Genomic DNA, 21,192 nt, shown 5'->3' on the forward strand with positions numbered 1-21,192 from the left:
GAGGTTGGAACCATGCAGTCCCAGAGCTTAGATTTGGACTCCCCATTGGCCAAGTCCTTTAACATCCTGGGTCAGTAAAAAAGAGGGGAATCATCCCTGCTGGAATGGTTGTGACAGTGAGAGAAAATGGATAATGCACATAAAGTGGTTGGCACAATCCTAGGAACATGGTCCATGCTTAACAAGTCTCTTCAAGAATCAAATTAGTTTATAAGACCTTGTGTGTCTTATGATGTGTCATACCTTACATTTTCTCTCCTCTTCCAGCCCTTCAGCACACTACCCCCAGAATTATTTTGTCCAAACCACAGTTCTGTATTGTGACTTTCCTACTCAAAGTCATTTATCTGCAGCTAGAATTTTCAGACATTTCTTAATCGATAATCTTAAAAAAAAAAAATCCTACTGATAGAATTAATGGAAAAAGTACCGTTTTTAACATATTTTATCATGATTTGAAATTGAGGCATAGGGAAGAGAGTGAAGTCTTGTATGAGTCTCAGCATGACAATGATTCCAGACATCCGTTTTGGTTGTACAGAACAGAGAGAACATTGGTTCACTAAGACAGGCAGTTATGAGCCGTGACAGGTCTGCTCTAGGTACCAGTTTACAGTCTTCTGCTTTCAGTAATTTAACTCATCTGGAAACTTGAAAGGAAAAATGGTAAATTTTGTTGACTTCTCAACTGCTCACATTTCTTCTGCGTTTTGGGGGGAATCAGCCACTGAATCCCTTAGACAGTTTCACACTTTATTTTGTAATGCAATTGAGGAGGTAAAGCATAGTTCCAGGAGAGCTCAGTCTGACAGGGGGATTCCAATGGGGCTGGGATCAGGAAATGTCTCTCTGAGGAAGCCACATGTTGGCTGACCGGGAAAGGAAAATTGGAGTGGGCTAGGCCAGGAGCTGCCGAAAGAGCACCTTGGATGGAAGTAACAGAGTGTACCAAGACCCAGGAAAAGAAAGAGCTTGGCATGTCCTGGACGTGGGAAACATTGTCTGGAGAATGGAAAGGGAGAAGGGACAGGAGTGGAAGCAATGAGACCACAGAGGGCTGCTGTATGGCTTGGACGGGAAACAATATTAGCTGTGGAGATGGTGGGGGCGGGTGGTGGTGTGTGAAGGGATTTGAGATATACTAGAATTGACAGGATTTAATGAGAGACTTGCTGAGTAGAGGGCAAAGGTTAGGGAGATAGGAAAGCTGACATTAATTTTTCTGAGTGAATGGAGGTAACGTTTTACTTAGAACAATAAAGAAGAGCAAAACATTGCTCAACTCCTGTGATGTGGTGTGGATGTTGGGGACATTTGAGCTCAGCCAGACATGGGATTTCACCCCAGGATTTCATAAGCAAGCATGACAAGGGAACTAAGGGTTCTTGTGAGTAGGTGATTACAGGTTTATAGAACCTCTGCTCAATATATAGCATCATTTGACCCTCAGGTGAATAGAATTTTATTGAATCTTCATATAATATTATATCAAGCATAATATAAATCCTTTACAACCACATATTTCTATTTTCCCTTCCTGCCCACTGTGCTATTACTGTCATTTATTTTAACTTCTATTTATGTTATAAGCACAACAGCTCGTTGTTATTATTTTAGATTTAGAGTAACTTTTTTTGAAAAGCCAAGAAGTTGTTTATGCCCACATTTTTACAATTTCTATGACTCTTCATCCCCTTATGCAGATCAAGGCTTCCATCTGTGTTCATTTCCCTTCAGCCTGAACAACTTCCTCTCCTTTCTTGTAATGAAGGTCTGCAGGTACAAAATTTTCACAGCTTGTACTATTCTGGCAATACCTTTATTTTGCTTTTTTTTTTTTTTCCTTTTTGCTTTCATTTTTAAAGGGTGTCTTTATTGTAGGTAAAACTGTAAGTTCACAACTTTTAAAAAAATTTTCTAGTATTTTAAAAGTTCGTACTGAGTTGGATGCTAATCTAGTAGCACCTGGTTTGTTTCAACTTTCCCCACATGCTTTTTTGGATCTTCGCTCCCCACCAGTGAGAAGTCTGTTCCCCACTACCTACCATTCATTAACTTATTGGTTCAACCCCAATATACATACCCAAGTTTTTTTTTTTTTTTTTTTTTTTTTAAAGAGAGAGGGAGGAAAGGAAGGAAAGACAGAGAAGGAAGGAAGGATGGAAGAAAGGGAAACATTTTTAAACATTTTCTTGTTTTATTATATTTTGTTTGTTTGTTTGTTTTTTACATGGGCTGGGGCCGGGAATCAAACCGGGGTCCTCCGGCACGGCAGGCAAGCACTCTTGCCCGCTGAGCCACCGCGGCCCGCCCCATACCCAAGTTTTATAAATATTAACACAAACCTCCAGAAAAACATTTTTCAAATTTTATGATTATGAGTTTTTGTTTTACTTTTAAAGAGAAGAACACTGATTAAAAAAAATCCTTTTAGATTAATTTCATTGTTTGGATGTTTTTAGTATTTAGGCTTATGGATAATTAATCTAAATTATCTAATAGAATATTTTGGTTTTGGAAAATAAAATGCGTTTAGCTTTTGTTTCTTCGAAATCTTCGTATGAACACCTTAAGACATCTAATGACATTCTGAATGAAAATGGGCATCTTGTAACCCACTGTATTTGTTAGAGGAAACATCTGAAAAATCTGAATAGAATGATCACACTTAATAAAGTGGACAGATTGTATGACACTAGCCAATGGTGTTTTGAGAGATAACAATTTAGTTCTATTATTTATGTCTTAAAAATGGAACATCAAACAATTACTTTGACATATTTAGGAAAGGCTTTTTATGAGCTACTACTCTAGAATTTTGTCTTTCTTTCTTTTTTCCATCCTGTTTTCACATCATGTCCCTGTGATATAGATTGGGCAGTGAGTTGGGTTGAGAATGACTGCCGGAGTGGCCTGTGGAAATTCATGAGTTCTAACTACCTTTGGTAATTTCTAAGTTTCAGGAGTTAGCAGTTGTTTTATGTTATTGGATGGCAGTTACATATGTAAAATATGTTTTCTTTAAACTATCTTTAAATGTCATTTTGTTCTTTAAAAATCAAGATATCTAATCTCGGAAAATATCATTAGTCTTTAACAGGCCAGATCTGAGAAATTTCAGGTAAACTGATACATTATAGTTTCTTCTTCAATTTTACATGTGTCAAAAGTGCCTCAAAATAATAAGCCTGTGTAGAAATATCACATAAAACAAGGACAGTGGATGTTCTTGTCTTGACTGGATTATCAGATCACATTTTCTAGCAACTGACTCATGTACTGTTCTTGCAATTTTAGTAGCAGAGAGTTTAATAAGTTCCTTCCTGATAATGGATGCTTTTCCCCAACATAGGATATACTATGCCATTTGGATACCATCAGATCTAAACTTAAATCATGTTTTTATTAATATGAAGTTATTCAGCTCTTGCAGACAGAAGTTTAAAGCTTTATTTGCATACACACTATGTCGCATTACAAAAATGTTATCATTTAGCAAGAGCCGCAGGAACACTTCTGCAAAAGTCACTGTGCAAAACATGGTGGAGGTGGTCCTGTTTTATTGCAATTAAAAATGAGCCTCAAGGACGAATAATATGACCACTGCATTTTTGCCTGAGTGACTGTGTAAGAGAAAAACAAATTGATTTCATTTTGCTTGTCACTGTGGCCAACACTACTTGAACAATCAGGTAATAGGGAGTTTGGATTTGCCATTTCTTCTTGAAACTATCCAACTTATAAGGTAGATTCTTCAACTATTTTACATTTCCTAGTTTCAAGCAGAAACACATATGCAGTCTAAGGGATATTATTTTACCCCATAGAATGTTAAATAAAAGCATTATAAATACAATTTATATACAAACGCAATATGTATCAATGCATACATATATTTAATGTATAAAGATATATATACATATAAGTGTATAAATAAAAAATGTGTACAAAATAGAGACTTATTTTGTATACATTCTAAAAGTAGCATTAATATCTCTTAGCTTTTCTGAATATTAATTAGGTAGACATGTTTAAGGCAGAAAGCGTAGAGAAAGATCAGTACAGTACTGCAAGTTTTCTAATGAACTATTTTTATCAGAAGTTCCAATGATTGCAAAGACAGAACCACCTCTTTATTCTTGTATCCACTCCAAGATGAGTTCACTGGGTAGCACAGTTACTATATTAATATCCCTAGTGGGATAAAAAGTTGGTATATATCATGTTTATTTATGTAGGTTGGCATCACCGCCTTTTTTTTTAAAGTTTAAATGTGCATTTTTAATAATAAATGAATAAAGTATTTGGGGAACCTCAAAAACCTTCACAGAATTCCAGGAATCCACGGCACATATTTTCAAAACTACTCTCTTGTCGGATTAAGTCCAGACTTCTTGCCCACTTGTCAAATTCATTCCTGCTCTGGCTCCTGCAATTAGTCTCCTGTAATTTCTCGCTGTGAATAGAGCCCCTTTCCAGCTGTGGCAGTTTTTGTGGACTCTCCAAGTCTCAGTTTGTCAGAGCTGCTATGGCAAATCCTGCACAATGGGTTGGGTTAAACAATAAACCTTCATTGTCTTACAGTTTTGAAAGCTAGAATTCCCAAATCAAGATGTCAGCAAGGGTATGTTTCTCCCAGCTTTGTAAGAGTTTGGGTGATAGTGGTCCTCCATTCTATGGCCATTTTCTTTGCTCTCCTCCTGTGGCTTTCTTGGATTTCTGTCTTCCCTCTGGTATCCCATTTCCTCCCCTTAGGAGGTCCCTACTCATGAGGGGGTAAGAACAACTCTCCTTATTCAATCTGGCCACAACTTAACTACCAATAACAGCTTTAAAAAGTCCTATTTACAAATGGGTTCATACCCACAGTAACGTGGATTAAGACCTGAACTTGTCTTTTGTTGGGACATGATTATTTTCTTCTTTTGGAGCTTTATGCAAGTTCTTCCTTGTGCCTGAAATATGTGTTCCTTCTTGAGTCTTCTCAGTCAACATTTATGCTTATGTCAAGTTTTAGGTTAAAAGTCCACTCTTTGGGGAAGTCTCTGATTCCACTGTCAGAGTCAGGTGGTCCAACACCCACTGCTCCTTAAATAGACTGTGTATCTCACTCCATTGTTTGGGAGAACCCATATGCTTCTTCTCACCTGCCCACAGATTAGGAAAGTTGGCTGCTTTTAATACACAGGGAGGGCATAGAAAATGCCCAGTGTCTCCATCTCTCTACAAGGTGCTTCCCAAGAAGGCCTGGCTCTCATGCTCAGTCAGAGCCGGACTTAGATTGAGCCGAATTTGAGTAGTGAACACCCTAGAAGATGTGTGGCAGTCCTCCTTCTTCTCGGTTCCTGGCCCATATTCCTGAAGACCTGTGGCGTTCTTGGATGCAACCATCTGAGTGTCTACCCATCAAGCTTTATTCTTAGTGAATGAGCTCTGTATTTACAGTGCCTTAGCCCTTAGCTACTACTCCAACATACTTTACAAAAATGTTTCATCTCTGCACTTAGGAGGTACTTGCCCAGCTTAAAAAATTGTATCTGCTTTTTCATTTTGATTACCTGCTATATTAGTCAGGGTTGTCTAGCAGAACAGAGCCAACAGAAGAGATCTATAAATAAGAGTTTTAGAAAAGTGTCTCATGCACCCATGGGGATGCAAGAGTCCAAAACCCATAGGGCAGCCTGCGAGGCTGGCAACTCTGATGAGGGGTCTTGACAAACTCTACAGGAGAGGCTTGCTGGCTGAAGAAACGGTGAAAATTCTCTTTCCTCCTTTAAAAGTCTCCAACTGATTGGGCCAAATCCAACTGATTGGATTCTCTCATTTGTGGAAGATATACCCTTAGTTGATCATAGATGTAATCAGTCACAGACGCAATCAACTGACTGACGATTTCATAAACTAGATATCTGGTTTATCAACCAGCCATGAAATATCCTTGTGGTAACTGGTAGCCAGTGTTTGCCTGACCAGACAACTGGGCACCATCACCTGGCCAATTTGACACCTGAACCCAACCATCACACCCTTCCTTTAACAAATATGCCATAATCCAAAAATCTGGGGGAAAAAAGAGTAATTAGGTTTCAGATACATCAAGCCTCTAATACACATTGCATTATTTATGATGATGTCCCCCTCTACCAAGCTATTACTCTCTGGAAGACAGTGATGATATCTCTGAACAGCCCTTCTTCCCCCTTCTCCCACTGTGACTTATGAAGAGGGACATCCAAGAAGGGTGGCATGGAACAAATATGCATTTGATAAATACATGATCCAAATATTCTTTACCCACACTGATGTGGTGTAGTATACAAAAATGGATTGGAAGTGCCTTGAGCCTAAATGGTGACATTAGGAAACAGAGGTTAAAGGAATGTTATTGAATGGATTTTTTTACTTAGGACTTGGGATTAATGAACTTTGGCTTTCCATCCATGAAGTTGATAAAAGAACCTCTGTGAATTTGTTCCTCCAAATGCCAAGTCATGGGCATATTATATCTTTATGACATTCAGACAGAGAGGGACACAATTTGATGGGGTGTCTGTCCATTTTGGTCCCCTTTTCTGTAATATTCTTAGCATGAGAAAATGTTTTTTTTGTGCCAAATTACTTACAAAGAGACTTTCTGAGCCAAGCACATTGTAAAATTTCAAAAAAAAAATATTACAAATCTCCTCATGCCTGGCAGCAAATAATTTTAGTTATATAGATATAAAACTATATAGGGGGTGGTGCAACAGTGACTCAGCAGGCAGAATTCTTGCCTGCCATGCCAGAGACCCAGTTCGATTCCCAGTGCCTGCCCATGCAGAAAAACAAAACAAAACAAAACAAAACTATATAGGTACTATGTTTCTAGAATAATCAATAGGAAAATCTAATGACTATGGTTACAGATTAATCAGGTTAAAAAAATCTTATTTTTTTGAGATTTTATTGCCCTCGACAAGAGCCTCGACCAACACATGATGCTTTTATGACTTTACACGGATTACAAAAAAAGGCTCCCCTCTGAACAAATGAATTACACACAAGCCAGCCTTCTTCTGGGATGACAGTGTTTGCCAAGCCAAGCTGGGCTGCATAGCAGCAGCCCTTCTCCCTGACATTTAAGGCATTTGTGTAGGACACGAAATGCAAAACCACACACAGAAGTCCTGCTAAACCTCTTCAAAAAAGAAAATGCAAACTTGTTTATGACCCATATTACCTACCTTGATGTTTGCTCTCAATATAATTTGAATTTGTGCATTAGTCAATTGGTGACTTAATATTTTGAATTATTATGAAAATGCTACAGCATATTGTAAGGTGAAGATAAGGTCAAAATCCATTCATAGGTTGGGTTCAGTCTACCTACAGTGAGCTAAGTCCCAGAATTTGCAAATGAAACAGTAAGTTAGAGCTCAAGCATTTCTTTTCTAATAAAAATAATGAAAACCTTATTCCTCTTATCTTAATTTCTGTGAAGTGCAAGTAAAGCAATCTCAGTAAAAAATACTCTGTAAACCTTGAAGTGTTTTTGAAAAAAGAACATGTGAGCTCATTCTATATTTTTAATAATTTAAGGTTATTTCGAATATATATAAATAATGATAATACTAATAAAATAATGAATTTTACCAAACAAGAAGAAATTGCTCAATTTCATCTTTGCTTTTGCAAAGTGATATTGTATTTTAAGCCAATTGATTTTATTCATTTTTAAAAGCAAGCTTCTGGACATCAGATTTAGAACTGTAATTTTTTTAAATGTGATTTTACATCCAATTACTTGGACTTAAGTTCTTCATTTCTCCATGTAAAGTGAAAAGAAAATACTTCCTCATCACTATGTTTCTACTCAGAACATTAATTGTCAGGACTTGGTAGTTTCATTATCTTTTGGGATTGCAAAGTGATATTGAAATACTTTAAAATATGCAATTTTAACAGAGCCCATAATTTGTCTCTACATATGTGCTAAAATTAAGAGGTTTCTTCCATTTGTGTACAGTTTGTAGATTCCCATAACTTAGGCGTAAATCAGGGAATTCAATCAACAGAAAAATATGGTTTAATTGACACTTAGTTTTCTGATTTCTGGATACTATATAAATTCAGCCTCAGTTAAAGAGAACACCCCAAGCTATGAATAAACGACACGCAACACTTTTTCAACTTGTGTGCTTGAAAGTATTTATTGATGTAAATTATTTGCCAGTTTCATTTGCATTTGAGTATTCTTTCAATCTTACATTTTTATTTCTTACATTTTATTTATTTATACTAATATGACCTAGTATAAACTATACAGGCTGTGTCCATAAAGGTTCTTATTAAAAACATTATATGCAACATATTTCAACAAATATTTCACACCAGAAGTGAATTGTAAGCATGTAAAACTTTTGTGAACTGGGCTGTAAAATATCAGATGCAATACACTCTAAGTTGACAGTTGATATCTTATCTGAAAGTAGTGTATTTTCTCTCAAATGTCAGTATCCTGTCACTTTGCATTGCATTGATACAAAAACTGTATAAGAGGAAAAATGATTGTGAGAAAGAAAATCTTGCTTTTATGAACAAAATAACTAAAAACAAAACAAACAAAAATCAAAGCTGTTCCCATGGTATGAATATCTGTGCTTAATGGTTTAAAACAACCCACAATAATAATTTTGTGAGGTGAGAAGTCTGACATAGGTCACACCAGACTAAAATCAACATGTCAGTAGGGTTGTGTTCCTATCTGCAGGGAAGAACCCATTTCCTAGCCTCTTCAGTTTTGAGAGCCTGCCCACATTCCTTGGCTTGTCACCCCTTTGCTTCTTCAAATGCAGCAGTGGCTGGTGGTTGGTAGAGTCTTTCCCACATGGCATTACTCAACTCTTCTGCTTCTCTCTTCCACATTTGAAGGAACCTTCTGATTCCCTTGGGTCCACCTGAATAACCCAAGGTAAGCTTATTTTAAGACCAGCTGTTTAGCAACTGTAGTTTTTCTGTTCTGCCTTCTGACTTGCCTTGAGCAAATCATGTAAACACTCTGAGTTTCCTCATCAATGGAATTGATAGTACCAAAAAATAATCCAAGAGTTGTTGAGAGAATGAAATGAAATAATGTATGTGAAATTAGACGGGGAATCATAAAATGGTAGGCAAACATCATGTTATTTAAGTACATTACTAACTTGAATTTAGCAAACTTGTAGAGTAAAATTTTTATTAACTCATTGTTATAATGCTGTTTTATCTGCAGGACCCATAAAAGTGAGGACCCATTCCTTAAAACAAATTGTTCTCCCATAATTGCCATATATTCCTTGTCCTGCAGCTATCTGTCACCCACTCTGCAGCCCTCCAGGCACAAGCAGGCTTGAGAGAAACATAGTCAAATGAAAGAAATTTGGTAAACAGGAGAGGTATGAAAAATAAAGAAAGATTTATAAAGCCACAATTTTTTTTCCACTGAGAGAAATAATAAAAACTTACTTAATAAGTCTTTAAGAATTTGAAATTTTTAGTACAAAGAATAGTGACAAAAATAAGAAATGAGTTGAAGGATAAGAGATTTAGTTTAGGCCTCAGAAATAACTTTCAAAACTGAAAGTCAATACTAGTTGAAATAGGATGCAAAAAGTTTTGCAAGTTCCTGCTTTTAGAGGTCTTCTGAAGAAAGTGAAAGTACTCTTACAGTCTCTGAGCTGTAAAATACTTTAAATACCTCTGACTTCATTTTAAAGGTAAGAAAAGTGATCTCTTTGCAAAGGAACATTTTCAGTACCAAAATATACTTGTTCTTTTCCAGAATGATTTGGTTAATCTTGGAAGTTAATTTTTCCAATTAAGTTTTAGAATCTATTTTTCAAGCTCCCTGACAAACCCTGTTGAAGTTCCAGTTGGGGTTACTTTGAATTTGAAGATCATGAGTAGGACAAGTAAATATTTTCTATGTTGAGTATTGCAATCCATTAACAGGATAAACCTCTCCACATTTTTGGAGTTTTCTTTAAACTACTTCAATAACAGTTTATATTTTGCTCCATAAAGTTCTTTATATTTTTAGAGTTATTCCTTAATGACACATTGTTTTATTTGGTACTGTGAATGATATTTTGTGTTTTTTAAAAATTTCTTCAGCTATGGTATGCACAATAAAATGCATATAAAACACACATTGACAGTCTACAAAGTGAACTCCAAGATCCAGGAATAGAATCATGCTCCATGAAACCTCTTCAAGTCCTTCTTCCAGAATAACTCCTTCTCCAATTAAAATAACCCTCTCCGTATCTAGTGGTTACTGCTAGCTTAACCTCTATGATAATCATCTCTTTGTTTTTCTTTACAGTTTTACTATATAATTATGCACCTAGAATTTAGATTTGTCTGCTTATGAATTTTATATTAATAGATTAGCATATTTTTTTTGCTGTCTTGTTTGTTCAAAATTATGTTTGTGAAGTTCATTCATGTTTTACAAATATATCATGACTTCTTATTTAGTGCACTGTAGCTAGTTTTGCAAACAATGATGCTATGGACATTATCGTGTATGTATTTTGGAGCAAATGTCAAATCCTATATGTCTCCTTAGGATATATATTCATGTTTTTCAATTTAATAAAATGACACACACTGTTTACTAAAATATTGTTCCAATGTACATGCCCACTAGCAATGCATGAGATTGCTTCACATCCTCAGCCACACTGATATTTTCAGATATTTACATTTTAGCTTGGTATATAGAATTTCATTGTAATTTTAATTTGCATTTCCCTGATGAATAATTTTCACATAATATCATAATGCATACAATGTTAATAATATAATATAGTAATAGTATTAAGCTGATTTTCATATCCTTACTAGCCATTTCGAGATCCATTTTGTGAAGGTCTTTCTCCTTTTTAATTGGATTATTGATTGCTATTTCTTTCATGTGAAGAAGTTTTATATGTTGATTCCAATTCTTTATTTCAAATGTCTCCTCCCATCTGTAGCTTGTTTTTGCACTGCTTCTTTGCTATCTTCTGAATAAAAGACAGCTTTATCATACGCAAACATATTGATAATGCTTTACTTTGTGACTATTGCCTCCACGCTTTGTTTAGGAAATCATACCTTACTCTGAGATCTTGAATATAACATTCTATATCATCTCCTAAATGCTTTAGAATATTTTTTCTACAGTTAAACTTTACTCCACCTGGAACTGAATTTTTTTCTGTGATGCGAGATACGTTTTATTTTGTTACTAATGGTACTCAATTACCCAGTACCAAGTATTTGAAAGTCTATATTCTTGATTGATCTACCAAGCTTTGCTGTCATATGTCAGAGTTCCATATGTTGGTAGGTCTGTTTCTTGGCTCTCTATTATGTTCTGATGTCTCATTTTCTATCTCTGTGCCAATTTGATATTTAAATGAATAGTGCTTTATAATAAGCCTTGATATCTTGAGAATAAGTCCTCTCAATTTTCTTTTTCTTCAAGAGTGTTTTACTCATTATGTTCCATTTTCATCTGAACATTATTTTACAATCCACAATAAAAACAAAAGTGATAATATTGAATACGTACATAAATTTGTGAGAATTGGTATGTTTTTAATATTTTGGTCTAATGTCCATGAATACGGCACTCTCCATTTAGTTAAGTCTTTTTGGTGTTTCTTAGTGAAGTTGTACATTTTCCCAATAGAGTTTCACATCTTTTCTTAGGTTCATTCCTATGAAATTTACAACTTGGATGCTATTGTAAATGATGTTATTTTAGTTTTATTTTCTAAATGTGAGTTGTGATATAGAGAAATACAGTTAAATTCTGTTTCATTCTTATTAATTCCAAAAGTGTTTTTTTTTAATTTTTGCTTCCTTTCTAGGTTTATGAAAGAGTAGTACAAAACCTATGAATATAATTGTAAAATTCCACAGTTTCTTTTCTAAATTCTGTTAAATGATGTCAGGTTCAATGTTGTCAGGTTCAAATAGGTTTATATTAATTATGCTTTTTAATTGATTTCTCAAAAACTTATCTTTTTTGTACCTACTTAAACATTTATAATACAACTTCTATTCTTTTTATAATTTAACAAGCACACCGAACTTTACAATATCCTAATAAAGTTTTAACTGTATGCTATCACTAGCATCCTCCTGAACAAAACATATTATAGCTTATTTCACTGGGTTCAGCCCTAATGTTGAAAACTGGTTCAGAAACCTACAATGACAATTCCTTCACAATTGTCCTCTTCTAAGCGCAGCCTGGCCATCTTACCTCATTTGGAATTCACCCTCTGATCATTTCTCTGGTCCTAATCACATCTTATGAGCTGACTCCTCATGTAATGGGAAACACAGTCCTTGATTTAGTGTGAACAAGAGCACCACTTTCCCTCCCACCCATTCCCCTTAACACCAAAACCATTGAGAGTGGCAGAACTAGCCTGCCACATAAGGCACAAAACTGGAGGTGTGGAACTGTCAAAACCCCAGAATATCTTGGCTAAACCTTCTTGGGGGACTATGATCTGACCCCACCTTTCTTTTTTTCATTTTACCAATATCTTTTAGTTTCAGTTATACTTTGTATCAAAAAACCATTAATATCAGATGACTAGATAGTATTATTTTCTTTCCCTTTTTACTCTGTTTCCCCATCCCTCCTCCTTTGGGCACACCTATTTAGATACTTCTAAAAGGTTTACTAGGGCGGGCCGCGGTGGCTCAGCGGGCAAAGTGCTTGCCTGCTATGCCGGAGGACCTCGGTTCGATTCCCGGCCCCAGCCCATGTAACAAAAACGGAGAAACAGAATACAATAAAACAAGAAAATGTTTGAAAATGTTTCCCTTTCTTCCTTCCTTCCTTCCTTCTATCCTTCCTTCCTTCTCTCTGTCTTTCCTTTAAAAAAAAAAAAAAAAAAAAAAAAAAAAAAAAAAAGGTTTACTAATGCCTTGTCACAGTACTAATGCTTGCATCCCACTAATACCCCTTGCCAAAGTTTCATTATGTTGTAATTATTTTCATCTAGGATCTGTGAGTAGTAAAAACTCTTAGTCTTTGCCTGTATAAAAAATAGTTTAGCCAAGTACAGAATTCTTGTTGACAGTTGTTTCACTTTAGTTCTTTGAAGATATTATTTCACATCTTTTGTCATAAACTATCTGCTTCAACCTGCTTTCAGAGTATAGTATGAAGGAATTCTTGATATTATGTCATTTTGCTATAAGGAGTCTCAATATACTTTTTTGGGGGCGCATGGTCTGGGAATTGAACCCAGGTCTCCCACATGGAAGGTGGGCATTCTAACCACTGAACTACCCATGCACCCTCAATATGCTTTTTTTATGTTTATTTTTCTGCAATTCTGCACACATTTTCAACTTAAAGAATTTGCTGTTCTTCAATTTTTCTGTAATTCTGCACACATTTTCAACCTAAAGAATATGCTGTTCTTCAATTTTGTAAAATGTTTGATATTGCCTTTCAAATTCACTCTATTTTTTTTTCCTTTTGAAAATCCTGTAGCAGATTTTAAAGTATCTCATTCTATCATCTAGCTAGTAAGCTGCCACCAGAAGCTAAGAAAGAGGCACAGAACAGATTCTTCCCTACAGGTTTTCTAAGGAACATAGCTCTGTCGATACCTTGATTTCAAATTTCTAGCCTCATAAGCTGTGGGAAGATAAATTTCTGCGGCTTTCAAACTCCCAGGTTATGGCACTCTTATACAGCAACCCTAGGAAATTAAGACAACAATGAACTTGGAAATTTAGCTTAGGAAATTTCGGAGCAAAATGTTGAAGGTACAGCCTGATTTCTTCTTGCTGATTACAGTACAACATGAGGAGAGAAAGATGAATTGCTGAATGAAAGAAACCAGAACTTGATGCTTTGGGAAATTCTCAGCCTCTCCTGATTTCAAAAGAGTCAAAAAGCCAGCAATGGCTTTTGCAAATGTTGCACAGAGAGGAGGCTGAGTGTATGACAGTGCAACCCTTTGCTAAAACCTCACAATATTCAAATGATTAGAGAATTCATTCACAAAAAGTTTGAAGTATTTCTTACAGATTGTCTTAATCAAACCAGGGGGATAAAAATATGGATGAGAATTTTTTTCTAATGGAGTGAGCCTTCATGATAGTTACAGAAGGCCCAAAAAGTTCTTAAGAAATTTATATCATCAAAAACACTGCTAGAGTTCTTTGAAAGGAACAGAAAGAAGATGAAATAAAATAAAATAAAAGAGGTTGCTGATCCACAAAAATTCTTTTGGGAAGAACAGGATAATAAAACTACTGAGTACTCAGCTGAAAACACATGCTGCATCTCATAACAAAGGAAGGATGACTGAGAAGTTGGAAATGAGAGCCCAGCTGGTAGAACCAGGAATCCAGAGGGCAGAGTCAAGAACCAGGGAAGATTTACCCCTGGGCCTTGAAACTCAGGAGTATTTGTCCAGCTGGATTGCAGAAACAGCTTTGGATCAATGACTTCCTTGTTATCTTCCATTTTTTCCCATTTTTGAACCAGAACATCCATAACTGCAATTCCATGCCCAATCCAACATTGCATATGGGAGCAGATGATGTTTTTGTAGCCACAGTCACAGATGGAGGGTAGGAATTGTGCTCCAGGATGGATCATGCTCAAAACCTTCTCTGTACCTTCCTTAGATAATGAGATACGGAACTTTTGAACTGATAATGTTTGGACATGATTTTGGAACTTAAGTTAATGCTGTAATTGGATGCAACTTGTAGGGACTTTAGGATGGGATGTAGGACAGACTTGAATTCTGGTAACTCGCTGAGGTAGGTAATAATTCAGGCCTGATGGTTTTATGCCCTCTGAGGTTACTCCCATGGGTATGGGTTTTCATATGGCAAAAAAAATCTTTACATACATACTTAAAGTTACCAATTAGTTCATTTAAAATCCAAAGATTATCCTGGGTTAATCACAATGTGTCCGATGTAATTAGATGAGCCCAGAAAAGTGAGAAGAGGGAAAAAGAAGAGAAAATCAGAGATATGACATAAGGAAAAACCAGGAAGACTTGAAGTGTGAGAAGAATTCAACTTACCATTGCTGGCTGAAGATGGAAGGGGTCATGTGGAAAGCATGAGATGGAAAATGAGTTCTTCCAATTGCCACTTCTCTTGGAAAAGGATCCTGAACTGAGATGAGAACTGCAGCTACGGCCAACGCTTTGATTTTAGCCCAGCAAGACCTTGGGCAAGAATCCAGCTGCCTCGTGTCAGGTTTCTGACCTACAAGTTCATGGAATAATTAATGCATGTTATGGTAAGTCAATAAGTTTGTAGTAATTTGTTATAGCTAAATTACCATATTAGCATTATTCATGTTAGCTTTAGAAATCTAATATGGATACCGAAGTAATTCAATTTGAAAGATACAGTCTTTTCAACAAACAATGCCGGAAGATAGGCTATCTGTATTCAAAAGAAAGAATTTTGACACCTATCTCACACTGGAAAAATAATAACCACTCAAAATGCATTCTAGTCTTAAACATAAGTTGAAACCATAAAACTTCAAGAGATAAACAGAGGAGAAAGAACTTTGGTCTTAGCTTGGCCAAAGATTTCTCTGACAGTGCCCAAAATAAAGAAACATAAAAATGATCAATTGTACTGCATCAAAATTCAAAAGTTCTTATTTTCAAAACACACACTGTAACTGTGGTGTCTCTATCCAATAAACACTTCTCAGCAGCAAATAGGTGGAATGCCTGATACATGTAACAACATGGACAAATCTTGAGAGCGTTATTCAAAGTGAAAGCCAGTCATAAAAAGCTACATATGGTATTGGTCAATTTGTGTGGCATTGTGGGAAATCTAAACTATAGGGTGTGAAATCAGATCAGTGGTTATTTAGGATTAGGGAGAGTGGAGGGACTTGACTGTAAAGAGTTGTGAAGTGACTCTGGAGTGATGGGAATGTTCTATATCTTTCTTGTATCATGGTTACTCATTGAGCTACGTATTTTTAAAGAATGAATTTTATTACTGCATATACTAAGTCTCAGTAAGCTGATTTAAAAAATGGAAAGGATAAAAAAGTGGGCAGTTGTGAAAAAGGAGAAATAAAAATAAAGACATTTTTCTTTTTAATCAAAAAAGCATGATTTTAGGTATTAAAAGAAAAAGTAGGATGGAATTGATGAATATTGCATTTGTAATGAGCTAAATTAGAAAAATAAATTAATCCTCTCAAAAAAACAGAAGCAAACAGAAAGATGGCTACACTGTGATAAAATGAAATACATTATCTAAGATAGCATGGAAGTTTTAGAGAGACACAAATGAAGGGAATAGAAAAGAAGCACAAATTGAAGAGACCAGGAAACAAAATAAACACTGGAGTGAATTTAATTTTTCAAACCAAAAAAGGTCCAACACGTACTGATCTTGTTCTATTTTTGGAAAGAGCATAGATTACGGAAAAGATATCTACAATAAGGCACAATAAGCATAGTGCATTAAACAAAATCAAATGCGTAAAAGGCAGGCATATCAGCAATTAACAATTGTTAAAATTAAATCCCCCTACTGCAAGATGGAAAATATTAAACTAAGTTTAAAACAAACAAAAATCCAGCTACATCACATTTATAGGAGATATGCTATTTAAGTGATACAGAAACAATCATCTATTATTAAGGAAGAACAAGGATCTTTCATGTGTTTAAATTATAATAAGTGAAACATTAAAAAACATATATGGAAGATTTAAATATTACAATTATCAAGATATACTATTGCTTTCATTTTCCTTAAACTGAGAATGCAAGCTATCTTCAAAGTTATTTAGAAAAAATAATCAGGTAGTCGTCCATGAATAAAATTTAATTACATTAGAAACAGATATTTTAGAGGCCAAAAATCTCACCATGACACAGTTGCAAAAAAAAAAAAAAGAACAAAAACTAACCATAAAAAAACACAACACCAACAAAATCAAAGCTGCAAAACTAACAAAGGTATACCTTTTTCCTTAGTTAATTCTTGGGTCAAATAGGAATTATCTGCAACGTGAAAAACTTGAGGGGTACAAGCTCCACAGTCCTAAATACTTTTGTTAAAAACACAAATTCTTGAAAATAACTGTTATGTAAATTGCTTCTAAAATTATGTTCATCTGCTGCATGTTCAAGGCTATATTTTTCTGTTACTTTCTGGAACAGAATTTTTCTTTAGTTCCCATGCTGTTATCGTTTCCCATTTGGGTTAATGTCCTTTGAATGAAGAGTAAGACAGGCCTGGAGTTTTCCAAAAGGCAAGTCCTGTGGAGGGTTCAATTTGCCCTTCTCAAATCCAGTCATAGAGTGGAGTGTGATGAACCCAGTCTGGCTTCTCCTCCATGGCAGATATTTGTCCACCCTGGGTCTGCTGAACTTGCATGGACTCTTCTTTCTGACATTGAGGTTCTCCAGCCATTCTCAAGAGGCACTAGAAACATGGCACATAATTGATGTATGTCTACTAACCTGCATTCTTCACAAGGCCCACCCCATTTCCACTTATGCACATAATGCTTTTCCTGTCGAAAATATGTTCTCAACCATATTTTCTTCTGATTTATTGTTTCCTAAAACATTTGAGGGGAGAGGTGGTAGGGCCTCAGCTCTTGCTAGTTCTACCTATGGTTTCCATTCAAAAAAGTGTAGTTAGTGAGGTTTTGCTCAATGTGGTTCTCCAGAATCAAGGGCAGAAGGTAAACATATAAGGCACTGTTTTTTGACCTTCCATATGTCACGCCTCTTATTTTGTTACAGTCAGGGAGTATGTATTATTCAGAGTGTTTTGTTTTTGCAGTTGTTTCGTTTTGTTTTTACATCAAGCCTTCGGCAATGCAATAAGAGGCCATTTCCTGGGAGTTTGGTAATAGTTGGAATTTGTAGAAAGATTTCGTGTCATTGATAACCTGTTATCCTGATAATTCATTTCCTTAATATATTGCCACTGTTAGTGTCCATGAAAATCATTATGGCTAAAATTTTGTGTATGCCTATACTTTTTCTCTAAGATAAATCCCATGAAATACAATTACTTATTCAAAGGATAAGAATAATTTTAGGCTCTGGATGCAGATGGATATCATAACACCAGCTCTGAATGGCAAGTTATATTTGCTTGCAAATTATTTAGAATTGCTGTTAAAAAGCATATATTCAGCTGACAGTGTAATGTAGCAACAAGAATTTTCAAGGGAAGCCAGAAGTCCAGGAATGGAAATGAAATCTAATGATGTTTAAATGTCAGACACTAAGTCAAACTTTTAAAAAATATTGTATAATACCAACTAAAAATATTGTGGGCAAGATTTGGCCTAGGACTTAACAAGTTTCAAAACCATAGATATTCTATGCCAAATATCTAAATTTACTCTGAGAAGACATGCATATATGAACTTTATTATCTTAACTACAAACATGAAGCATATTTGCCGAATTTCATTTAACTTTCTATCATCAAATTTAACAGAGTTGTTATTTGCAAAATGCAAAGTATACTTAAGATACTCTCTACAACTTCCCCCAACCAAGGCAATTTCAATCATTAAAGATCAAATCAAAGTAATTTTCTAATTTAGTCTATATTAATAGACTAGGAAAAAACAGGAAGAGCGCATGAATATGTCAACAGATATTTAACCACATTAGGCAAAATTCAACATCCATTCATTACACACAAACTCTTAGCAAACTAGGACTAGAAGGGCCTTTCTCAACTTGATAAATGATGTCTACAAAAAATCTGCAGCTAAATTAGATTTCAAGGTGAAGACTGGTTTCTTTTCCCCTAATATCAGAAAAAAGTCCTATTCAGCATCTTACTGGGAGTTTTAGCCAGTGCGATAGGCAAGCAAAAAAAAACAAATATATTCAGATTGGAAAAGAAGAAATAGTGCTGTCCCTATGTGTAGGCTTCATGATTGCCTATAAAGAAAATTCCAAGAAATCCTCAAAAACTCTACAAAAAATTCTACAAAAATTAAAGACTTTTTATTTGGTTAAAGACACTTAAGAGAAGTGTCTTAAGAGAAGATTTCTTAAGAGAATCAAAAACCAATCAATAGACTTGGGGAAAAAAATCGCAAATCATTTAACTGAGAAGAACCTGTATCCAAAATATATAAGAAAATATGCTCTCAACTGGCATAAAGATAGATATTTAGATGATTGGAGTAGAACTGATAGCTCACAAATAAGTCCATATATCTATGACCAATTAAATTTTGATAAGGTTGCCAGGTATATTAATCGGGGAAGGAATAGTCTCTTCAACTACTGATGTGGGAAAACTGGATGTCTATTTGCAAAAACATGAAGTTGGACCCCACCCATGCACCATGTATAAAAATTAACATCAAATGAATCAAGGACCTAAACATAAAATACAAACCTCTATAAATCTTTGGATAACCCTTCATAACATTGGATTCACCAAATGCATGAGCAACAAAATAAAAAATAGATAAAATGGATGTCATCAAAACTAAGAACATTTGTACAAAAGATACTATCAAGAAAGTGATGACAACCTACAGAATGGGAGAAAATAATTGCTTACCACATACTTGACAAGGGTTTAAAATTCAGAAAATACAAATAACTGCTACAATTCAACAAGAAAAAGACAAATAGCTTAATTTTAAAAGATGGGCAAAGGTCTAATAGATACTTCTCCAAATAAGATATATAAATGGCCAATAAGTACATGAAAAGATGTTCAACACCATTGATTATCAGAGAAATACAAACCAAAGAGATACTAATTCCAAACACTAGAATGGCCACTATTAAAAAAAATAATACACAGAAAATAAATGTTGGTGAAGATGTAGAGAAATAGGAATACTTATACATCGCTGGTGATATTGTAAGGTAGTACAGCTGCTGTGGAAATCAGTTTGGTGGTGCCTCAGCAGTTGAAAATAGAATTACCATATGATTCAGTAATCCCTCTTCTTGGTATATACCACACAAAAAAAAGGAAACTAATATTTCAACTAATATTGAATTAATTATACTTGAACAATTTTTGTAAAGCTGTGTTCATAGCAGAATTATTTACAATAGCCAAAAGGTGGAATCAACCCAAGGGTCCATGAATGGATGAATAGATAAAAAAAAATGGGGTACAGACACAGTGGAATATTATTTAGCCACAAAAATAAATGAACTTCTGATGCATGCTATAACAATGGATGAAACCCAAAGACATCATGTTGAGTGAAATAAGCCAGACATAAAAAGACAAATATTGAATGATCTCACTTATATGAAATACCTAGAAGAAGCAAATTTCACTGAGACAGATAGATAGATTAACCATTACAAGGAGCTAGAGATGGGGAAGAAGAAGGTGTTGTTTCATGGGTTCAGAAAATTTTTGTTTGGGCAGTTAAAAAAGCTGGAATAATGGAGATAGGTAATGGTAGCACAATATTGAGTATATAATTAATACTACTGAACTTTACATTTGAGAGAGGTTAAAATGGGAAATTTTGAGCTGTATATGTTACTACAATAAAAAGTTAAAAATGCTCTCAAGTCCCACCAATAAGAAAGCAAAGATGCTACTTAAAAATGGCCCAAAATCTGAACAGATACTTCATTAAAGCAGCTATTTAGAGGGCAAATAAGGGCTTTGAAAGCTCTTCAGCATTATCAGCCACTAAGGAAATACAAATTAAAAACACAAGGTTATATTCCTGTGCACATGTTAGAATGGCTAAGAGAAACAACTGACAATAACAAAAGATGGTAAAGACACAGAGCAACAGAAACTCTCATTCCTTGCCAGTGGCTGTGCAAAACTGTATAGTTACTCTCAGGAGAACAGTGTGGCAGTTTGTTATAAAGCTAAATATACACTTAATTAAAGAGAAGCAAAGTTGGAGGATCTCATTACCCAAATTCAAGCAAATGGCACATAATCTCATTCCTAGCTATTTGCGTAGAGAAGTGAAAATTTATGTTCATACAAAATCTTATATGTGAATATTTATAAAACCATTATTTATAATCCCCCCTAAATAGAAACAACCCAAATGCGCTTCAGAGGATAAATGGGTAAACCAACTGTAGTACTTCCATACAATGGAATACTACTCAGAAATTAAAGGAATGAACTACTGATACATACAACGGTATGGAT

This window comes from Tamandua tetradactyla, chromosome 6 (assembly GCF_023851605.1).
Source record: "Tamandua tetradactyla isolate mTamTet1 chromosome 6, mTamTet1.pri, whole genome shotgun sequence".
NCBI lineage: Eukaryota > Metazoa > Chordata > Mammalia > Pilosa > Myrmecophagidae > Tamandua > Tamandua tetradactyla.